General features: G+C 38.0%; 1 protein-coding gene across 1 annotated transcript in view; it reads left to right on the top strand.

The window, feature by feature from the left end:
- Positions 1 to 22830, top strand: part of Slc16a7 (solute carrier family 16 member 7) — a 147990-nt gene that overhangs the window by 37176 nt on the left and 87984 nt on the right. The window contains exon 3 of the mRNA XM_005357944.3: positions 13531 to 13623. The gene's annotated coding sequence lies outside the window, so the exon portion shown is untranslated. The remainder of the gene's footprint in view (positions 1 to 13530; positions 13624 to 22830) is intronic.

Raw genomic sequence — 22830 nt, 5'->3', positions numbered from 1 at the left:
TCAAAGTTTTGTTTGCTGCAAAAAAAAAAAAAAAGTGTGTTGCACTTACTCTTGATGCGATCTTCCTCTGCTTAAATCTCCTGTGTTAAAACAGAAGCAGAAAACAGTCTACGTCTGGAACATAGTCTTTGTGATAGGGAGTACATAATCAGAGAATAAAGCCAAACAAAATGGCTGTTTCCAACCCTCTGACACTGGATGTATAGATTTTTTCTACTTCAATGGATTCTGCAATTCTCAGCCAACATTATATAGACATTTTACAGTTTAATTTAATTCTGTCTCCTAGTTTAAGGTCTCAGTCCATGAAAGCACCATCGTCACAAACCACAAATGATGTTCATGGTCCTGTACAAATTCTGTCAAAATTCTTTGCAGATCAAGATTTCCCAGGAGTCCCTCTCTCGTTTAACAATTCCCCAGAGAAATTCCCAGACTCGACAATCTTTCTGCTGATGTTCTCCCAGGCAGTGAAAGGACACAGATCAAATGGTCAATTGAAGGGGTACATGGTGCAAGGTGTGTGTGAAGTCAGAGGACTTATACCCTGCCTGAATATGGAAACTTTCTAGGAGTTGGCGTGACTTTTGAGGTGTCTGTTTCTTAGCTCTGTTCTCACAGTTGAAGGCACCCAAGAGGTGTTGCTAGGGAAAAATTGGAGTTATCACTTTTGTGAGCTGTCCCAAAAGAATTGGTATTTTTTTTCCCTTTCTGTTTTTAGTGTTTGAATTGGAGGAGGAACATGTCATGATTACAACGTATGTGTTTTATTTAAATTTTTGCAAATGTCCCTATTTTGCTGTTCACAATGTAGTCTCACATTATCTTGTACTGTTTGCACACTGGGAGAAAAAAATTTCAAATTCCACCTTTCTAAACAATGTGATTATTTTTGCTTGCTACGAGAATGAAATGACTGGAGTTCTGAAAAAAAATTGAGCGATTTTCAAAAAAACACCACAAAAAACAAACAAAAAAAAACACTGGGATTTTATCTCTCCAAATATCAAGAAGACCTATGCTGCTATTGTCTACTAAAACCATTTATTATATCAAGTGTTTGTGATTGTTTAGCGTTGTTTTTGATGACTCCCCCTCTCCCTTTTTCCACTTGATTGACAGATATAATGAAAGTTGTTGGCAGCCCCTATCAAAATCAAGTGCTGCCATGTTTTAATAACTGGCAATAGCCACTTTCATTTCGGCACCCTCAAAAAGAGTCTAAGGTTCCACATTTCCTTTCCAAGACATTATCCAGAAGTTAAAGTATTTGGGTATCAAGAAAAATATTTCCTCAGCAATCTAATCACTCATACGTCTCATTGGAAATCACCCTGTGTGACGTTTTAAGCTTTATCTCTGTAGATAGGTCAGGTATGATGAGTATTAGCACTTGTATGTGCTGGTGTGAACTTGGTGGAGAAGCACATTGAAAGTAACTCTGTAGGCGCCTGTCTCCCCCACCTCTATCCCAGAGGTCTTTCATGTTGGCCGAAGGAAGGTTCTCTTCCTCATTCCTACACTCTTCTCTGACAAATTTCGAATGCACCAGTCTTTTTAATTTGTCTATTGTATTGGCAGAGCAGGTGTAGGTTTAGTCAGTGGCAACATTTCCAGGTTGTTATTAATCATAATTAGCCTTCTTTTATTTATGCATCCAGAAACCTTGCTGAGAGCCATTTTCTTTGATAGAGATAGTATGCTTAACAATACACAGCTCCTGCCTTCCCGGACACTTTGAACTTGTATTCATAAGTGATTTTTTTTAGTCTTTCCAAACTTATAATCATTCTGTAATTTTGAGGTATATCATTAAATTTTGCCAGCATAAAAACAAATTAATTTGTTGTAGTTTTGCATTGCAAAATATTGCCTTTGTAGCATTCCAGACAGTCACTTTGTGTAGATGTTTCTGATTTGAAGAGAATGTGTCAGCCGTGTTGGGTATTCTGATGCCTTTTTCCAGCCCAGAACATATGAAGCATAGCTGGTCGTGCCTTTCAATGTGGGTCATGCTTGCTACAGGAAGCGTTTGTGAATTTTCTCTGGATGACTTTCATAGGGAAGTTTGCATTTGCTAGTAGAATGTGCAGTGATGGTTTGACACCCCCATTGTGCGGTCTCAGACTGAATCTGTGTACCCAGCATTAATGATGCACATCCCAAAACCTGCTAATATAGCTTGTATAGTGTCAAGAGGAAAAATGCCTATTTATTACTTACAAAGTAAATATGCATGTACACATGCACATATATTCCCACATATTTCTTTATATTATATTATTATTTATTTAAAATATATTAAGATATATGTTTACTATATAATATACCTTATAAGTTATATTTAATTAATAAACATATGTCAAAGAATATATATATGTATACATACATACTCAATCTAAATTAAGCCTTTTCCTACCAGACACCAACTTTGTGAGTTAAACTTCAATCTAATAAAAGTTTCAAAATAATTTTTACATCTAAGCAGCTTCTGAATACATGTACTTTACTTATTTTGATGTTTTCATATTAACTGACAAGCCTAGTATGAATTCTTGGTCTTTTGGCCTCATTGATGCATCGTAATTCTATTATTTTAAAATGAAGACTATACACTTATTTCATTTTTCCATATCCATTTTCTTTTTCTTTTTGTCTCAATGGTGTTTATTTTTAACAAATATAAAATATAAGATGAAACAAAAACTATCCTTTCTCCTCCTCCTTGCTTTTCTTCTTACTTTTCTTTTGTTCTTTCAGTAGTATTTGGTTTTGTTGTAGATATCTGAGCTATCTAGTGTCTGGTTCTTGGCCACCCAAGCAGTATCAGGTATGTGTTCCAACTCCTGGAATGATCCTTAAATGGCATTGGTTGGTTGCTCCCACAGGCTTCGTGCCACTATTGCCCTACTATATTTTATAGGCAGGCCAGATTGACAAAGGGCTTGCCACTAGGTTGTTTACTTTTCTCTTTTGGTATGCTAGTACCTCTCCACATCAAAATCACTAGAAGATGTGGGTAAAGGTTCTAGGTAGGTATCAGCTCAAACTCCCAGTGTTCAATGAATTGTGTGGGTGTTGCCTTTAGCAATGGGGCCCCACTGTCAGTTTGTGGAAGCAACCTATTGTCTTGGCAATGACCTGGGTTGTTTGAGATTTCCTTGGGACCCCTTTGGCCAACAACTCCATTGGATGTGACTGTCACAATACTGGAAACTTCTAATCCTGGTATTGGACACTTCATTTGGTGACAAGAAATGGCTAGTTAGGACTCCATGTTGCTCATTATTTGGAGACTGCATTGGGATTGCTTTTATATATTTTAGGACTGCCACTGCCCCTAAAATGCTCCTCAATTCTAGCTGACTCTCTCTGCTTATGCCATTTCTTACCTCCATATCCATCCTTCCCCGTTCCTGTTCCCACCCACCTCCAGTCCTCCAATACAATAAGTTCTATTTCCCCCTTCTAGGGAGATCTATGTGTTTCCTCCCAGTCCCTTCCTCTATGCCTAACCTCTGTGGTCTACAAATTGTAGTTTGGTTATTATTTATTTGAAGGCTGATATTCGCATATAGGTGAACATAGTCCACATTTCTCTTTCTGAGTCTGGGCTGCATCACTCAGGATGATTTTTTTTTTCTACTTCTATCCATTCCACTTACAATTTGATGATGCCATTTTCTAACAGCTCAGTCACACTCCATTGTGTAAACGTATTACATTATCTTCATCCATTCTTCTCTTGAAGGACATCTGGGTTGTTTCCAACTTCTGGATGTTATGAACAGAGCAGCAATGAAAAGATATTTGAGAAAGTGTCCTTGTGATAGATAGGATGAAGCATCTTTCTGGTGTATGCTGAAGAGTGGTGTTATTGGATCTTGAAGTACATAGGTCCCCTATTTTCTGAGGAACTGGCAAACTGATTTCCATTGTGACTGTACAAGTTTGCATTTCCACCAGCAATGGTATAAGATGGAATTTAAAAGTAGTTTTGATTTGAATTGCCCTCTTTAAGAATTGTTCAAACCCTTCCTTTTCTCAGGATCTTTCCAGGTCCTTCATTCATCTCAGGCTATAGGTAGCCCTCCACAGTCTTCACGGACGATCCATCATTCTTGTGTTCAGTTCAGTTACTGCATTTTCTGTAATCATGTGCTTCTGTCTTTCTACCCCTAAAATAGTAAGACCTTTGATCCTTCAGGACCTTACAGCATTCATGTTCGTGACTCTGACCCCATAAAACAGTACCTGGCTGGTATAGAGTTGAGTCTCAGCAAATATCCATTGGTTAAATATTTAAATCAATATTAAAGATTAGAATCAAGTTTGATTCTTCATTCAGAGGACTAGAAGGCAGGTGTACCCAGAAAGTCCAGTTTAAGAGTGACTCCTTCAAAATGTGCAAAGTTGCTGATCTGAGGAAGATCATGAAGTGTGAGCCGGAGAGTTGATGTCCCATTGCATTTGGACTGCTGTATGAGCCAGAGGGACAGACTCCAGCAGGCTTACGAATAGTGCAGGCATAATGTGCAGGAATGTGTCCTAGAATATGATTGGAAGAAATTTGTTGAGAGGGATGGGTGGTCCTTGTTAAACTAGGCATTAAGAAGTTGGGAGATTTGTCTAAATACTCTTCATTTTTGATGAGTTATCGCTCTCCATATTTGTTCAGAACAGACTTATATTGCCAAGTTTTTTTTAAAAAGATTTATTTATTTATTCCTTATGTATACAACATTCTGCCTCCATGTATGCCCGCATGCCAGAAGCAGGTGCCAGATCTTATTACAGATGGTTGTGAGCCACCATGTGGTTGCTGGGAATTGAACTCAGGACCTCTGGAAGAGCAGCCAGTGCTCTTAACCACTGTGCCATCTCTTTAGCCCCTATTACCAAGTTTTAAAAGGGTAGTTTAGATTAATAAAATTTACATAAACTGACATAAACATTATTAAGTGATATTACCTCCTTCACGTAGCTCCTGCTTCTTGTGTGGACCATGCTTGTGTATTTGTTGCCTTTGCTATTGCAGCGTAATTGTTCACATTCCACAGATGACGAAATGAGTGATAGAAAGTTGAGTCTGCTGGTTTTTGTTTATTTTTTTTTCTCACAGAACTTTAAATATCAAAGCTGGCATTGGGTCTATTGCACTTGCATTGGAAAGTCTGTGCTTGACTGTACTGTGACTCAGAGTCTTTGTGAGAGCATGCTAGTTTTCTTCATGAGTTTAAAATTACTTAAATGTGTGTGGACTTAGTTTTCTCCATGTTCCTTCTTCCCGTTGTTCATCATTTATTGACATTCTGGGCACGGTGAGAGGTATATAACGTATCCATGTGCCCTTGTGTTTTGTTTTTTTTTTTTTTGTGGTGGAAAATATGCCATTAGAGGTATAAATAACCATGTAATAACAATTTTGATAAGTGCTTTAAAAAAACAGTAGTGTCTTTCCTTAAGTAGATTACAGAGAAGCATTCTCAGGTGCCTCCTTCCCTGTGGGTAAGTGTAATTAGATTTACAATACAGCTTACTGTAACCTGAGAGGAAGCTTAAAATAGGTTTAGAGAAGTGTTACCACACAAGCGTAATGGAGCCCAGAAATACGAAGACGTTGGCCTTCCAGCAGCCTTTTCACTGTACAGGGAGGATTTTGGTGAAATTTGGTATTGTTCAAGAAAAGTGTGCTATCAAAACAGGTTTTAAAATCTGAATAAACAGCCACCTTCCAGTTTGAGAGAGGGACTATGGGATTATCGACCACCTCCATCAACTCCCAAAGGAGCGTAAATGTCCACTGTGATGGTTCCTTTTCTGTCCTGACTGCCATTCCTTCTAATTCTGCTCTGAACATGGAAGAGGCATTGGGCTAGAATTGTGGGTAGAGTATGAATCACCTAAGTGTGAATATTGACCTTCAGATATTGATGGCATTTCATCTGAAATAAAAATTCTATTAAGATAGGAGAATTTATTTTATTGAAGACATCACACTGGATGGGTGCTAAAACAAGCTAAACAAACAAACAAACAAACAAACAAAAGCCCTCCCCTCCCCCTCCCAAACACCAGGTGTTGACACATAGAACTGATCTTTTTAGGAGATCAAAAGTTGAAATCTTCAATTTCTGTTTTAGAAAATACTTTAGACGTACGTTATAATTTCAAAAATAACTAGCCTTTAAGGAATTTTTGTGCTGTAGAAAAAAATCAGTGACCTGTTTGTGCAATGTTTACTTTCCCCTCAGTGAGCGTGAGGTATAGCCTGACTTCTCCCTTTTTCCTTCCCTCTTTAAAATTGCTGCACAGTCGGGCGGCGGTGGCGCACACCTTTAATCCCAGCACCCAGGAGGCAGAGGCAGGCAGATCTCTGTGAGTTCCAGGCCATCCTGGTCTACAAGAGCTAGTTCCAGGACAGGAACCAAAAACTATGGAGAAACCCTGTCTTGAAAAATCCAAAAAATAAAAATAAAAAAATAAATAAAATCGCTGCACAGACAATAGAACATGGCTATTTCCTAACAGTTGGAGATACCTTTGTAGTTCCTGGAGAATTTCAAAAGCATGAGACTGTTTTTGAGCCATCAGGGAACTTTCCTAAGCTGCAAATGTTGGTGAAAAAAAAGTAAAGCAAGGGTTGCAGCTCTGGTCATCAGTAGAGTCTGGAGGGCATGCTCAGCCCTTTACTGCTAGAACTATTATCCTGTGAGAAGTTCATTGTTGAGAACTTTGCAGGTCACTTGAAAAAGGTAAAAATTAAGTAAAATTTCATAATGTATTAGGTCTGTTCAAGACTTCAAGTTTGGCCATGTTCAGAGCTGGAGTGCACGCACCCTCAGTAGGAGGCTTCCTTTTTACTGCCCTCCCTGAAGATCTAGCCTCTGAGTAAGTCTCCTGATTCTCTTTTGAAAAGTCTTTCTGGTGTGCTGCACTTGTAGGAGAGGAACTTTTAAAGCGGTCTGGAGGAATAAGTAGGAGCTTGCTTAACTGAAAAAAACAGACAATTCTTTAGTAGGCCCCACACATTAAGGCAGGGAAGACTCAGATGGGAACTAACATGAAGAGAGCTGGAGGATGAGATTATTTCAGTGCTATTAGAACATTTAGAGAAAGCCAAGGAATGTTGTCTTGGGTGGTCTTTTATTTCCTACTTTGGTTTTTATGATTACCACAATGTGGTGGGCTGGTAACAAAGACAAGACAATGTTAGTGGCTTTAGAATGGGAGCCAAGGTGAAGACAGTCAGCATCAGTGGTAGTAGTGATGAGAAGGCAGTTGAAGACCTCAAGGGAGTGACAGGGCAGAAACCACACAGAATGGAGACCTTAGAAACTCAGAGGGCGTGCCCAGCTGTGAGAAACTGCAAGCTCTGGTTGGGGAAGGAGCTCCAGAAAGCTGTCAAGACTTTAGAGACCGAGGCTCTCACAGGTCTTGACTCCAAGAGTGGAAGCAGTGTCCACTGGGACCTTACCACTCGCAGTGCAGAGTTGAGTGGGCTGGGGGCCTCTGAGCATCCTAGGTCTCTTTGAGAGCTGTGACAGGAGCAGCTGCTGTCTGCTCTTGGTTGCTGCTGCCTGCTCCAACTCCTCCCTGCTGTTAGAAACCTAGAATTACAATGGCTGCCACATGCTGGGACTGTCATCTGTTCAATGCCAGACTATAAACTTCCAACTGGAGTATCAGCAGCCATTAATCTATGACTTTTACAGTCCAGAACAAAAGGTTTCTAACTCATAGATTAGAACTGTGAACCTGTGACTCTACCAGGACAGCACTTTGACCTTGGGCATTATAAGGCCTGGGGTTGCTGGCAGTTATCAGCTACCCACTATTCCTATTTAGATGGAGTGAAAGGGCCACATGTTCAATTGGTAACAACATTAGAATTATGTTTAACTTTTTATTGAAGCTTTGAATGTGTGGAGAAGACACGTCAAGAGGCTGGGAGCTGACTCTTAGTTTGGAAGATGTGTCAAGGGTCTGCCCAATATCAAGGAGATTCTAGAAAGACAGCAAAGATTGTATAAAAGACAGGAACCTGTAATTGGGAAATACAGTATCAATGCCAAAGACAGAGGTAGTCACAGCGGCCATGAAGTCCAAGTTTGAAGCAGATTACTTTAGAAATAGAAGTCGAGTAGAGGTCATGAATTTTATGATGAAGTTATTGATTGCAGTCTCTGAGTATTGATTACCATCATTAATTATGATAGTATTTTGGGATGATGAAAAATAGATCTTGAAGAAATGGTCTCAAAGAAGATAGATGAGTCTTGTTATTCAGGGTGATGTGGCTTTGAAATGAACTTTGATTAAAATGGATTTATTTTCAGGAAGGTGAAAAGATAAAACTCCAATGGCCACAGAAGGATCGCACTGAGCCTTTGCATATACCGCTGTAGACCTAAATGTGTGGAGAAAAGAAAGTCTAAAGCAGGCTTAGAAATGAAAAGAATTTGGTGGTGATACAGTGTCCTACAGGGTGGAAAAGGCTGGGAAAGGCTCCCAAAGTTGTGTGACTAAGCAGAGAGAGTGGCCCAAATGGGAGAATGCACTGCTGGGTGAATACTATGCAGAGACATAAAATTAGTCCTTATGGGAAGCTGCTTACTGATAGTTAGAGCAATAACCAGAGAGACATCATGGGAACTGGGGCCATCATACTTGTAGGCTTTTAACTGAGTGCACTTTCTTATTTCTGGAAAATATTGCTGTGCCCTGATTTAACACACTTTTCGTTGAAGGAAGTCCACAAGCACACTTCTTGGGGTGCTAGACTTGTGTTCCTTGCCGCTGAGTTCAGAATAGCAAATAGATGAAATTAATTGGATTTATGCATCTTGTTTTGTGGGTTTGGTTAATATTTGACCAATAAATTCTAATGTTGATATATATGCATATTTTAAAAATGTTAATGTTTCATTTTTAAAAATTATTCTATAACATTTAGAGTTCATATATCACAATTTTTGCTTATTTGAATCATTCTCAATGAATTAATTTCTCTTGTTACATATTAAACCAATACAATCTTAGCAGTTTGGTAACTCTAATATAAATTAAGCAATTTGAGCTTCCTAAATAGATGCACTTGTCAACAATATATAACAATGAAGTTGTTTTTCAGGGGATGCATGGCAGTATTAACTGAAATTTTACAGAAATTCAATAAAGTTTAGTGTGAATATTTTATATATCATGTAGTACATTCATGCATTTGTTATGAATGCATTTGGTGTTTATGAAATACATTTTTTAACTGTTTGACTTTGTGGACAGGATGATAAAGCTCAAGCGATCTTGATAATAAGCCCTGCCCTTAAAGCTCTGCAACATTGAAGACTAAAATTAATTGTACCTAGTCTTCCCTGTCTCTGAAATGGGGATGTTGACTTTATCAGTATGTTTGGAAAGACCAGAATAGCCAATTTTAACTTCTAGTAATATAAAAAAGAAAATCCATCTGTAGTTCTAATCTGTTTGCTGCAATTTCATATCCTAGAATTTGAAAAGTTGAAAATTTCTTAAAACTGAATTTCACTGTGAGTTCGGTTTCTATTATTTTTGCAGCAACCTTGGCTGTGAAATATTTTTCCCCAAACATTTCTCCAAGGACAGCAACCAAATAGGAACAGTGGAATAACCAGGCAAGGACAACTGAAAGTCCCCTGACCAAAATCAGTGATGAGATTCAGGAACATGTCTGCTTTCCTCTGACTCCTGTACTGAAGCCTGAACGGAGGTCTGCCCACGGTAGGCATGTTCTCCTAGGACTTCATTAGGAGACCGGAGAATGGAGCATTTTGGCTTTGAGGCTCTTAATGGTTAACAGTTAGCACAGCACAAACAGATTGTATTTGTTCTCAGTGCCTGTAGACTTCTTTCATCCTTGATGAGTAGGAAGGTAGACCATTTGCATCCCTAGTTCAAAGATACGTGAAGAAAATTCATTCATTCAATATTTCTGCTAAAGCATCAAGATAAAAAAAGGAAACGTTTAGACTGAAAACAGTTCTCTTTTTATTTTTATTCTAAGGCAGTGGGTGCTGTCCCTTTGGCTCCCAGCTGTCTCATGTTTCAGACTTGATTGCAGATATTAGGTGATAATATTTAGTAAAGAATACAATAGAACTCTGGAGTTGACCACGAGCCTGGCTTCACATTGTAGCCACAGAAAAGACTCTGTAGTTGGATGTAAAGGCTTTTGTAACCTGTCTCCCGACTTTCAGAGGTCACCTTGGTTACTGGATAATCTTAACACAGTGGGTTTGTTTCTAGGGCCAAGTAGGACGTGCTGTCACGCACTAATCATTCAGCTACTAAAGGAATGTTATTGTTTGTCCTTGAATGGCGTCCTTGCATTCTTCCACCTGGAGCGAGTCAGCTGCTGGTCAGCTGATGTGACTCTTACGTGTTTTCCCCTGCCATTAGTCACTGACTTTAAATTCTCCTTCTGTTCACCAGTTGCTTCCAAAACAAACATTTTTGGGGGGCTTCTGTGGAAAGAAAGAGGAGATTTAAGAGAAGGTAGTGGCTAGCTTCGCTGTTGTTTTGTATTCCTTATTAACACTAACTACTATAATAATGCATGGAATTATGAACCAGATATTAATCAATATTTTACTCAAGGAAACTTTTGCTAAGCCCTAATGACCACCAAGTATTCAAAAGCATGATCATGACTAGAAAATGCTTCTGAATTAAAGGAAGAAACATTCTTCTAAGAGAATTCATTATCTTTCATTTCTCCTGAAAATCTGAATGTGAATCTCAATAGCATTAAATATTTCTGCTGCAGTCACTCTGGCTTCTGAGACAGTCCTTTACTTTGAGCTAGTTTTGACTTGTTAAGGACATCAGCACAATTGTATTTGATAGCTAAATTCTTCTTTTTTTTTATCATGTTGCAGATAATAAACCATGTGTACACATGAATGGTGTATAATTGTATCACACTTTTTATTTTACTAGCTATGTAATTGGACATACCTAAATAAACAACTTTATCAAGTGTATGTCACTTGTGAGTTTATTAAAATTTGTTTTCTTCATTAGTTACAAAAGATCATATGCCCTAGCTAACTCATTTTGTTCATAACTGAAAATTTTAAATCAAGTCATGAGAAAGGCTAGATACAGATGCATTACAAAATGCCAGAGTATTAAAATAGCATAATGGAAATATTAACTCTCTAAAATGTATGGCCATTTAAACCACCTCATCATGGGCTTCAAAATTATGGAATGAAAAATAATATTGAGCATGATGTGTGTCTATCATTCCAGTGCTTGGGAGGCTGAGGCAGGAGTATTGCTACCAGATGGAGACCAACTTGGTATAAGTTCAACTACAAAATTAGGCTCTGACTAAAATAAATAAATAGGAAAAAAATCTTTGTGTGATAAGATATTATATATTAATTTAACTCTCCAGACCCATACATTCATACTTGAACCTTTTTTTCTCAATGTTTTTCATTTCTTTTGTATTTGTGTTGAATTTGGAGTAACTGTAGAACAGGGAAATTCTCTTACTTTGTGGATTAAAGTAATTAAAGTAATAAGAGTTACTACATTCTTATGCTTTTTAAAGCATAAGTTGTGCTTTAATTATTGGTTTTATATTTATAAAATTATGAAATTTATTGTTTTTTAGATATATGAAAGTCTTCTTAAACTCTCTGTGTTTTAGAAAGAATTTTAGACAGTTGGAGACACCAACCCTTGCAAGGTGAAAACTACTTGTAAGGTCAAACCAAACCAAAAAGAAAAAAAGTGTTTTATTTTTACTTAGTTATCTGTTTTTTTTAAAAAATGTATTTGATAGACATAATATAAATTCTAAACCATTCTTAATATTTTAATGTTAGCACTTAAACATATGAATTTCAGGTCGATTTATTTTCTTAAAAAATTAAAATCAAAGACATCTCTTAATGTAAATAAAAAGACTTTTATTGGCCTACTTTTATATGACAAAATAATATAAATTAAAGAACAAAGAATCTGAAATTCTTGATGAAACTCAGAAATTTCTTATCTTACATTTTTAGAATAAGTTTATAGTTGGAAAAGAAGAAAAAAAACAGAAAAAAAACTTCCTTATATCATTCTCACTATTACTATTTTTACTAATTATTAGTAGCATTTTATCTCACTTGAGAATCAAAATATGGGGGATGTTGCTTTTAAGATCATTGTGCAAGTAACAGAAATATGTAGACAAAGGTGGATTATGACAGATAATACCAATAAACCATCATGGTTATGTGAAATAAATTAAAAAGTCCAACAAACCATCATATCTATAAATGAAATAAATTCAAAAGTGTATGTTTTAATAGCTCTTATTGAAAATAGTAAGTTAAATGTAGTAGATGTTATGATCTTAAATATGCTTTAGTCAAATATGTCAATCTTACTCATCACGACATGATAATCTGAGTAATTTGGTGAACTATATTTTAATAGTAATTTTAAATTCAAATGAGTTTAATTACTGTCCCAAGGAAAATTTTGCATATAGAAATTGACATGTTTTTGCAAGATTTTTTTTACTACATTAAGACAATTATGTGAAAGTAGTATGGTTATTATAATCTTAGAAATTAATAAGCAGATTGTCTGTTGAATCCCCTTCTATGTAAACCATGAGGTCAAGCAGTGCTCTCTGACCACGTGAGGAAACTTTGGAGTGCTTACTGGAGAGCTCATGTATTGCCATCTGCTCTGTTGTCTTTGCTCATAGCAAAGGATTTCAGTAAGCTTTCTCTGCGCTGTCCAGCTGCAGACACCTGATTCTTCGTAGTCACACCCGAAAGTTCATTGTATTGGTTTTAGTGATCATAAAAACAAATCGCTTTGTGTCTTTTCTCCTTTCCAAGTTAGTGAATTGGACAAAGAAGTAAAAATCATGTTACAAAGTTCATAGATTCAAGGAATACAGATGGTCATATTTTAATTATATTCCATGGTGCTTCTGGAACATTGTTCTACTTTCAATGTCTTGCTGAAATGTTGCTTTGGATTTTTAGTTAATATTAGTGGAGTTTCTTGTATTTTTATAGAAATTTTAAGTTTTTGTTTTCAACCACACACTCCTTTTGTATACATTATCGTTCTAAGAGTATAGGTAAACATCACTCGGATGATAAAAGAAAATGACTTTAAAATCTCAAAAGATAGTTGATTGAAATGAAATGATGTTTTTACAAAAAAAGCCTTATTTTTTGTAAATTTGAATTTGGAGAGAAGACATAGAGCTGACATTGTGGTTAGAACACAGACTTGCTGCTGCTGATAATATCAATATTTATCAATATCAATATTTAGCTCATGGAGCTAAATCATCCTTTCATGCCAAATGATGACTTTAAATCAAACTGCAGCTTTATAGAGAAAGCCCAGTAGGAATGGCATCGAGGCAAGAGAAAGCTGGATGGTAGAACCTATCCAGACATAGTATTCCTTCCTGTTAATGTGTGCTGTAGTGATTAAATGTTACTCTCTTTTTGATACTTCTAGGAGTCAAGGTTGGGATGCGCTGCTTTCCTATTGACCTAGACAAAAATATCTGGGCACCGTGAACACAGAACAGTTCCTCCCTAGAGCTAGCTGGTGAGTTTCCTTGATGTCCAGTAGTACCTTACTATGTCTGCTTTCCCTAACTCATGACATTTGCTGAATTGGGACATTTTAACATGAACAAATTGTGATTGCCATATTTAATATTGTGTCATAACTGCTTATGATCATTGAGCAAGTTGGCTTCTGTTGGGTACACGCCCCTGGTATGTTTTATCATCTTCGTTGTTAAGAGCACAGACTGTAGCCTCTGTTGTCTGGTTTCAACTCTTAGCTCTGATGCTTCCTGATTAAAATCTGTTCAAATTGTTCATATACAATCTTTTCCTCTATAAAATGAGAATATTACATAGTTTCTTTTTATTGGCTGTTATGAAAATCATTTAATTTATTGAAGTGCTTGGAGCAAATTTGACAGATCTTAGAAATCAAACAAACTTAACCATTGTTGTGATTGCAGTATTTATTCCTTAGCTAATATTTTCCATAAATTTTATTATCTTTTTAAAGACAATTACAGGGAGTAGTACCCAAAATTTATTAGTGGCTGCCGTTGGGCCAGACATGTTTTAATGATGTTAAATACTGTTAACAGCACAGTGTGATATCAGTTAATTTTTGAAATGCCATGCTTTTAAGGTCATTCTCTCCCTTGTTTACATGGTCACAAATACTAATTAATTAAATATGAGTTATGCACAATTAGCAGACTCTGTACTGCTTCATTTCCTGGGAGTCTCCTTTCTTTCTCAGCCTCTTGGTAGTCAGTCTCCATGCCCGCGTTGATATCACTGCTCAAACATGCAGGTATCTTGGCACCACCAAGTGCGTATAACATCCTGGAAGAAGGGGACTCAGTAAGAAATGTTTTGAAAGTAAGGGAAACCTACTCAGAATGTTGCTTTCCATGATGTACTTTAAGAGGCGTTCATTCGGTGGTTGCATAGAGATGGTCTTCGTCTGGCCATGGTGGTGGCGCTGGATAAGAAATGAATATTTGATCAGTCTGCTAGAACTTGGTCATAGGATCTATACTGCAAGATACATATTTGGATTTATTCAGCCCGCATGTAATGCCAACATCCTAAACGTGAATGGAGAAGTGGTATCTTTCCAAGGCTTCGGAGCTAACCCCCCAGTGATCCCTGAATTGGTATGGATGCACATAGCAGAGTTGGCAGTGTGGTGAGATCTGTTTGCTCCTTGCAGCCACCCCCACATGGGCCAGTGGCACTGTGCTGCGTGTGCCAAGCTGTCTTTAATTGTGTATTACTGTTATAGAGCAGCCTGTCTGTGCCTGTCTTTGAGCACCCGCTGCTTTCTGTAGGGAAAACAAATCAAAACAAAGCCCATTCTTTACACAGACATCTGAAACACGAGGGAAGCCACTCATTTAAATTGGATACTTAGACATTATATTCACAAGTCTGCTGGATATGTGATTAAGAAGCAGACAGTGACACTGTACTTATAGCTAAATGAGATTTCTGCATCATTCTCAAATAGAGCTGGCTTATTTGTGGTCCTTCTGTTTCCACGTTACAATTCTACGTTTCCCATGCTTGTTAATTCATATCTCATTTACTTGAATATAGCTGAGAGTCACGGAGTTCTGAGTGGCCGATGATGTGGACATGTGCAGCGAGAATTTGGTGGCCTCGGAGATGAATTTGAAGTCTGTACAAGTCATTGCTCTTTTTTGTTTGTCTATTTTCACATCCCAACCAAAAGTTCCCCCTCCTTACTCTCTTCCCTGTTCCTCCCCACACATCCTGTATATTCCCCCCATCCACTCCTCCTGCACTGCTTCTCTTCAGATACAAGTGGGTCTCCCATGGACATCAGTCAGCCATGGTATGTCAAATTGCAGTGATACTAGGCTCCTCTTTCTCTATTAAGGCTGCATGAGGCGATCCTGGGTCACAAAAGCAGACACCAGAATCAGAAACATCCCCTGCTTTGTTTGAAACCTCACAAAAATACCAAGTTACATAAAGATAACATATATGCACAAGGTCTAGGTCAGTCCCATGCAGGGTCCCTGGTTGTCATGTTAATCTTTGTGAGCCCCTGTGGGCCAGGTTAGTTAGTTTCTATGGTTTTTTTGTGGTTGCCTTGACCCTTCTGGCCCTTACAAGCCTTCCTCCTCCTTTTCTATAGGATTTTCCAAGCTTAACCTAATGTTTGGCTGTGGGTCCTCTACATCTGTGTCCATCAGTTGCTGGGTGAAGCCTCTCTGATGAGAGTTGGGTTAGCATGAATTGGTTCTGCCTGGTGTGGCCTTCCTCATTGCTCTTTCTTGCTCCTGATTTAACTTAAATCGAGAAGTTAACAAAATAAAGAAGAGAGAAACTATCTGAACTTAAAAAAAAAAAGCCTCTGCAATGAGTTAGCAGACTGTTAGGCATGTTCCATTCCTCAGTATGACTTCTTTATCTCCAGCTCTCTTTCTGGAATTCCTTTCAAGAAGAGTGAACAAAGCCAGCTAGCTCACCTTTATGAGAAATAAACTGCTCTTCGGCCACACACAGTCACCGTATCCTCATTCTTACACTTAAAATTTTAGTCTGGGTTAACATCACTTCTGCAACACACAGTCATTGACCTCATTCCTAGCATTGAAATTCTGATCCTGTGGGTTGGCAGCGGGACTAACAACCGAGTGGGGCTTCTTTTACTTTCAGGTTCAGTTGGTTTTGTAAATGTTTTGGGCAGTATTCATTTTTTGTACATTTCATGCAGTATATTTTGGTCATTTTCTTCTTCCCCCAATTCCTGCCTTCTTTCTGGATTCTTCCCACTCACCTACCTGCCTTACTTTATGTTCTTTGTGTTCTTTTTCTCTCCAAAGCAACAACAACAGAAACAAAAAACGCAGAACACACACACAAGAAAGAGAGAGACAAAGATCAAAATAAATAAGCAAAACCCCCATAGAACAACAGCAACAAAATGCCCAAGCAAAAGGAAAAATGAGACAAAAAGTCTACAGAAATACTATTGAGGTTTTTGTTTGCTTGTTTTGCTCAGCTACTTTGTGCATGGAGCCCTCCCTGAAGTATTGTTCATATTCTTGGTGAGACTCCACTGGGCAAACTGGCGTTTTTTCTCTGCAAGCAAGCATCAGTTGCCCATAGCTTCCTGGTTAGATGAGGGAACCCACATCATCTTCCCCTTTCCAGTGCTGTGAATCTGACTCCCTTGAGCCTGTGTGTGCCTTGTATGGGCTGCAACACTCTCTGTGTGTTCACATGTGCGTCAGTCCTGTTGGGTTTGGAAGAGGCTGTTTCCTTGAAGTCATCCATCAGCTCTGGCTCTTACAATCTTTCTGCCCCTGTGCCTTGAGAGGAGGGCCTTGATGAAGATGTCCCATTTAGGACTGAGTGCTACAGAGTCACGCACTCTCTGTACACTGTCCAGCTGTGCATTTCTGTGTTAGCTCTATCTACTATATAGGCAATATCTATCTTTTTTCTATTTTTTTTTTATATTGAAGCCACTGATCTCAGTACAGCAGAACGTTATTAGGAGTCATTTTATTGCTTTTTTTTTTAAAAAAAAAAAACATCATAGTTGTTTTTGCCCTGGATTCCTGGCCTATCTAGTCTCAGGTTCTTGGTCAGCCAAGCAATATCAGGTAGGTAGGTATTCCATCTCGTGGAGTGGGCCTTAAGTCACATCAGATATTGTTTGGTTCCTTCCACAAGCTTTGGGTCACCGTTGCGCTAGCGTATCTTGTATGCAAGGCACGATTGCAGCTCAAAGAGATTGTAGCTGGCTTCATGTTTACATTTCTTTATTGGTATCATTTTTGTACCAAAGATGCTAGAAAGCAGGTGTGAAGGCTCTATCTAGTCTCCAGCTTGAGTTCTCCATGTTCAGTTTGTTCTGTAGGTGTTGTCTGTAGCAACAAGACCTTGCTGTCAGATTGTGGAGGACAGCTTATAGTCATAGCAACACTTTCCATATTGCATGGGCAGTATTTATACCTAGAAAAAAATTAAACATAGTATTTATTCTTCTCTTCCTCTCACATGGTTCAGAATAATGAATTGAGAGCTCCCTTCAAGGCTAAGCCATTATATTTGATAATGTATGCCTACAAAGTCTAGTCAGAGAGGGTGATATTTTCATATGTAAGAAAATGGTTTCTCTATATCATCAAGAGAATCAACACCTAGTATTGCTTAACAGCCTTGTGATACAAAAGATGCCTGTAGTAGATAGTTTTATGAGTTTGCTGTCTCACGTGCATTTGCATGTGGTGCTGAGTTAAATCCTACAAGGCTCTACGGGACATTGGTGACTCTAATAAGACTCTGTCTCTATTATGGCTTTAATAATTCTGGCTTGGTAGCACTGTATGCATCTATATTCATCATGAAGAGAGTGCATGTAAGAGAAAAGATTACCGGCCTTGCTTACCTTGACATCCCTTCTAGTCCTGCCATAATAGCTTCTGTATGCTAGCCGCCCACTAAATGTTGGTTAAACTAATTAATTAAGCACAAGGGGGAAAAAGGCAGATTCAGCGAACTTCTTAGAGGCATCTACTCAATTCTTAAACCTGATGTTGCACTAGAGAATGTAGCTTGAATACATAATCAAGTAGAGATTTTAATTTGAATTTATCTCCAAGCTTAACTTTCCCTTCTCAGAGGAGGAATCTGCCCTAGAAATGGCCTCACAGAGTGTTCACCTCCAAACCCATCTCTACTGTAATAAGATTCCTGAAAAGGAGCATGGGGTGACCTCTCCAAACTTGCTTAACATTTTTGGGGGGATGGATATTTTTTATTTTTTTTTCCTTTCTTGAAAAATTCGTTACCTAAATGTAGAATGGACGGTAGTGTTATTTTAGCAGATGTGTTTGCCTAAGTAACTATGTAAAACCACTAGGTAGGTGGTAAGCCTATGCTATGTAGTCTGTTCAAGGTAAGGAACAGGCTGTAAGTTTACACTGAAAGTAAAAGCCAGTACCTATAACAAAATAAAAAACCTAGGACCTCAGGCCTATAGTGCAGTGAAGGACTGCAAGAAATGAGTTCTGTTAGGCTGTGTAGGGAGACAGGTGAGAGACTCCAAGGCAGAGAGACCCAGTGAGGACTCTGGGGCTGATATGGCCCATCAGAGGCAAAGGAGGCCACTATCCTGTGCTGCTATAGAGTCAGCAAGGATATCTAGGATATGCAAAGAAATAGGAGACAGGAAGAGAAGCACTGGAGCCTTATCAAGTCTCAGGTGTGGTACAATTCCCATTAACTGCCTCTGTGCATGAATTTATAATAATGTTCTTCATTTTTAAAAGTTTACTTTTGTTTATTATTATTATTATTATTATTATTATTATTATTATTATTAATTTGTGTGTCTGCTGTAGCTTCAGGCATGCTCAAAGCTCCTGCTAACTGTGTCTCCTGTATTACTCTGTGTTACCTTCCATCTTTTTATTAGCTTTCTCTTTTTAACATGTCTGTGTCTGAGGATTTCCTACAATGTATTTGCTCATATACTTTCTCTTCTTCTATATCCTCCTAGTTCTTGCCCTCTCTCCTTATTTCTAAACGCAAATTCTTTCTTTCTCAAAAAAATAGAAATAAAGTAAAGTAAAAACCACTGTCATGGAGTTCCCTTTCTGTTGGCTGATCATTCCTAAGTGTGGGTGGATAGACTTCACTTCATTGAAGAGAACTGCTTTCTCCAATGCGAGCAACTGTCAGCTACAAACAGCGTCTTGATTAGAGATGGTTCCTGTGTTGACTTCCCCTCCTCTGTGCTGTGATTTTCATCTGGCTTGAACTTGTGCAGGCCCTGGACATGCTCTCAGTCTTTCTGGGTTCACATTCGGCCTGTTTGATCACGACAATGCTGTTTCCTTTAAGTTACTCATTGTCCCTGGCTCCCACAGCCTCTCTGTTCTGCCCCTGAGCCTGGAAGGGAACTGTGTGATGTAGCTGCTGTCTACACTCTGTCTATTTGTGGTTGTCCATGTCAACTGCCACCTACTTCAAGAACCTCTGACTAGGGTTCAGGGACAGATTGATCATACACTTTTCTTCTATTGAAAAGGTTTAATTTTTAGTTATCAACATTACTGTGTGTGTGTGTGTGTGTGTGTGTGTGTGTGTGTACGTGCATGGGTGTGGGTGTGTGATGTGTGTACTTGAGTACAGATATGCATATGACATAGCACTAGCATGGAAGTCAGATAACTTTCTGGACATGTTTCTCTCCTTCCATGTCTATGTGGGTTCTGGGTTCTAAGAGTCAAACTTAGGTCACCAGATTTTTAAGGAAAGCGCTTTTATTCATCAACTCATATCACTGGCCCTCTGTTTCTTTGCTGTTTTTTTCTGATGTCACCAGGTGAAGGGCTTATGCTTTCCTTTAAAAGAGCAGTGACAGGTTTTCACCAAAACATTTTAGAATGGCTTAGGAGCTAAGTAATTTATTCGTTAAAGTAGCTTTGAGACATTGCAGAGAACGTTGAAATGTGCACCCTCATGTTGTAGTCTGTTGCAGTGGATGGAATACACACTTTAATCATACTATATTTTATTTAAAGAGTTTCTGGAATTTCTGTGGTGGTTGGGTAGGTAGACAGTTGTGTGTGGTCCCTAATTAGACAGATTTATAGCTAAAATTTGAAGAGTACTGCAATTGTTGACGTTACAAAGAACCCATGAAATGATGAGCAGATGGATGAGTCTGGATAGTAGGAAACTTGATCTCATACCGAAAAAGAGACATTCTTGCCAGTGTGGACTTTGTACGGGGTCACTGGCAGAGGGTTAGTACATGTGACAGCCTTTGGTCTGGTCCGTGAGAGGGTGATGCCATGGAGTTATGTGAAACCACAGCTTCTGAGATGAAGTATGCTCATCTGTTAGCTGAGTTCCTACAGTGCTCTATTGACTAGACAATAACCAAAGAAGGAAGGGACCTGAATGTCTCCTTGCCTAAATCACCTTTTCCATGCTTCTGCTCTATTAACTGCCATGAAGGAGAAATGCTCTAAAAAAAAAAAAAATAGATATTTTTTCTGTTTGAAATCTTTGCCCACCCTGTTTTATTTTCCGTTCATATGTTGAAACCTTAAAGGGATTATTCCATGATGCAAATTTGACTGATAGCTCTCTTCTTGTCCTTGATATCAAAGTTGCAAACAAGACGCCTTTGATGTTGTTGCTCTGGGGAATAATTAGCTCAGGAAATGAACTAGAATTGTTTCCCTCTGCTGTCTGCTTATTGTGACTTCTACTGTATTCTAGAATTCAGAATATAAAATTACAGTCAGTTCTCTTTAGTGAATATGAAGGCAATAGTACTTTTTCCAGGAAAGAAAATAGAAAAATTCCCAGTGAGAAAAACAAATAGATACTCAGATCATGTTGGGAGTATTTTTTGTTTGTTTGTTGTTCAACTAATTTCCTTCTAAAATATATACCTGGGCTCTCTATTCTTCATAACTCCTTAGGTTTTTTGATCAGATGAAACGCTTGGGTTTTGCTCAGTCATCCTGGTTTTAACATTCAGCCGTAATTTGCACAACATGAAAACCTCACAGGGGAAATATGCAATGGCTGCCTGAAACTTGGGAATAAGAATATAAACAGATCTATTGCCAAGAACTTATTGTCATGACTCAAGCATGGGGCGAATCACCTCTCCCAAGGCCACACATGCTCTTCATCAAGATTTTCAGGGACTATTTCCTCTCTCTCTTGTACCTAACCGACTGGAGCATGTTAAAAACTCGGGGGTCTGTATGCACAAACCTTTTTGTGATCATTGCTCTGGAATTACTCTTGAGAACATGTAACCTTGGCAAAGGTTAGTCACCTCCTGCCCTGGTCTCCCTAGGGTTCAGCGAGCGTGAGCAGGGCTCTTCTGCATTTGTCTTTCTCAGAGGGAGGCGGAGCCAACACTGCTGTCTTCATCTCACATCCCACAGAATTGGTTGGACAGATACAAGTGTGCAAGTTCTTTATGCTTTGCATATCATATATTTTTGTTAGTTATAAAAGGATAATGGGAAAAAGAAAGCTTGGGTGGCTCATTGGCACAATGGTGCCCACACGTGCCAGGCCCTGGTCGATATCCTTGCTGTGTGGGGAGTCAAGCCTGCTGAATTTGCTCATTTTCCAACTACAGCCAATGTTAACCCTTAATTGAAGTCCTAGACATATTTGATTTTGGGATAGAATTAATACAAATAGATATTTAAAATGTTATGACTGTTTAATAGACATAATACCTTGAGTCAGAAAAGATATGTTATATATTTGCAAAGCAAGTCTATATAAAATTTGAGCTTTGTAATCTTTACAAGCATGGTCTGTGAACTCAATGTGATTTGATCAGCACATGGAATTTTTAAGGATTTTACATTGTAAGAGCAGTAAACAAAAGATGTTAAAAGTGCAAAATATATGATCCATATTCTTGACCATCATATAGGTTTTATGAAGTTATTTATTGATTTCAGAATTGCTTTATTTTTTAATTTGGGGGATTACAGCATAATTACATAATTTCTCCCTTTCCTACCCCCAAAGTTTTATATATCAAATATAAGCATATTTTTATTTTTCTATTTAGAATATCTTGTAATACTGAAACAAAATATTAAACATATAGTAGACTTGTGGTATATTTAATAGTACTTACTTGTTAACACTAGCTATCTTTTCTGTGTATAAGTCTTACTGCCGTCCTTTCAATAGATAAAACAGACAACGTCAGTGATGTTTATTCATTAGCAATTTTATTGTTAAAGAAACTGAGGTAATATGTGGAGTTATTTTTAATTGCTTCGTCATTTGTATTACATAAGAAGTTTATCTCAAATAAATGTTCTGAACCCTGAATAGTGTTAGAAATTATATATGAGACATTGTTTCCTGGTCTAAGTTTCTTGGCCCCATCTAGACCAAGTTAAGAAGGCAAAATTGAGTTACCCAGGATTTAAATGTTGTTGGGTCTTAAAATTGAGTTACCCATGATTTAAATGTATGGGTCACCATGTGTGAAAATGAGCTGCTATGTGTGCGCCATGAGAAGCCAAGATTGCAGAGATAATCAGATGCGTTTCTCAAGCAGGCCAGTTTCAGTTGATGAGATAGTGACTTTACCTCTCACCTTAATCTTCACACAAAGAATGCCAAATATTAACCAATCAGTTATTTTCAGTCCTGGTCTCTCCAAGTTTACAAGGAAAATACTTGAAATGGACATTCT

Source organism: Microtus ochrogaster, chromosome 24, assembly GCF_000317375.1.
Source record: "Microtus ochrogaster isolate Prairie Vole_2 chromosome 24, MicOch1.0, whole genome shotgun sequence".
Taxonomy (NCBI): domain Eukaryota; kingdom Metazoa; phylum Chordata; class Mammalia; order Rodentia; family Cricetidae; genus Microtus; species Microtus ochrogaster.
The sequence above is the reverse complement of the archived record's forward strand: the minus strand, read 5'-3'. Positions and strand labels throughout refer to the sequence as shown.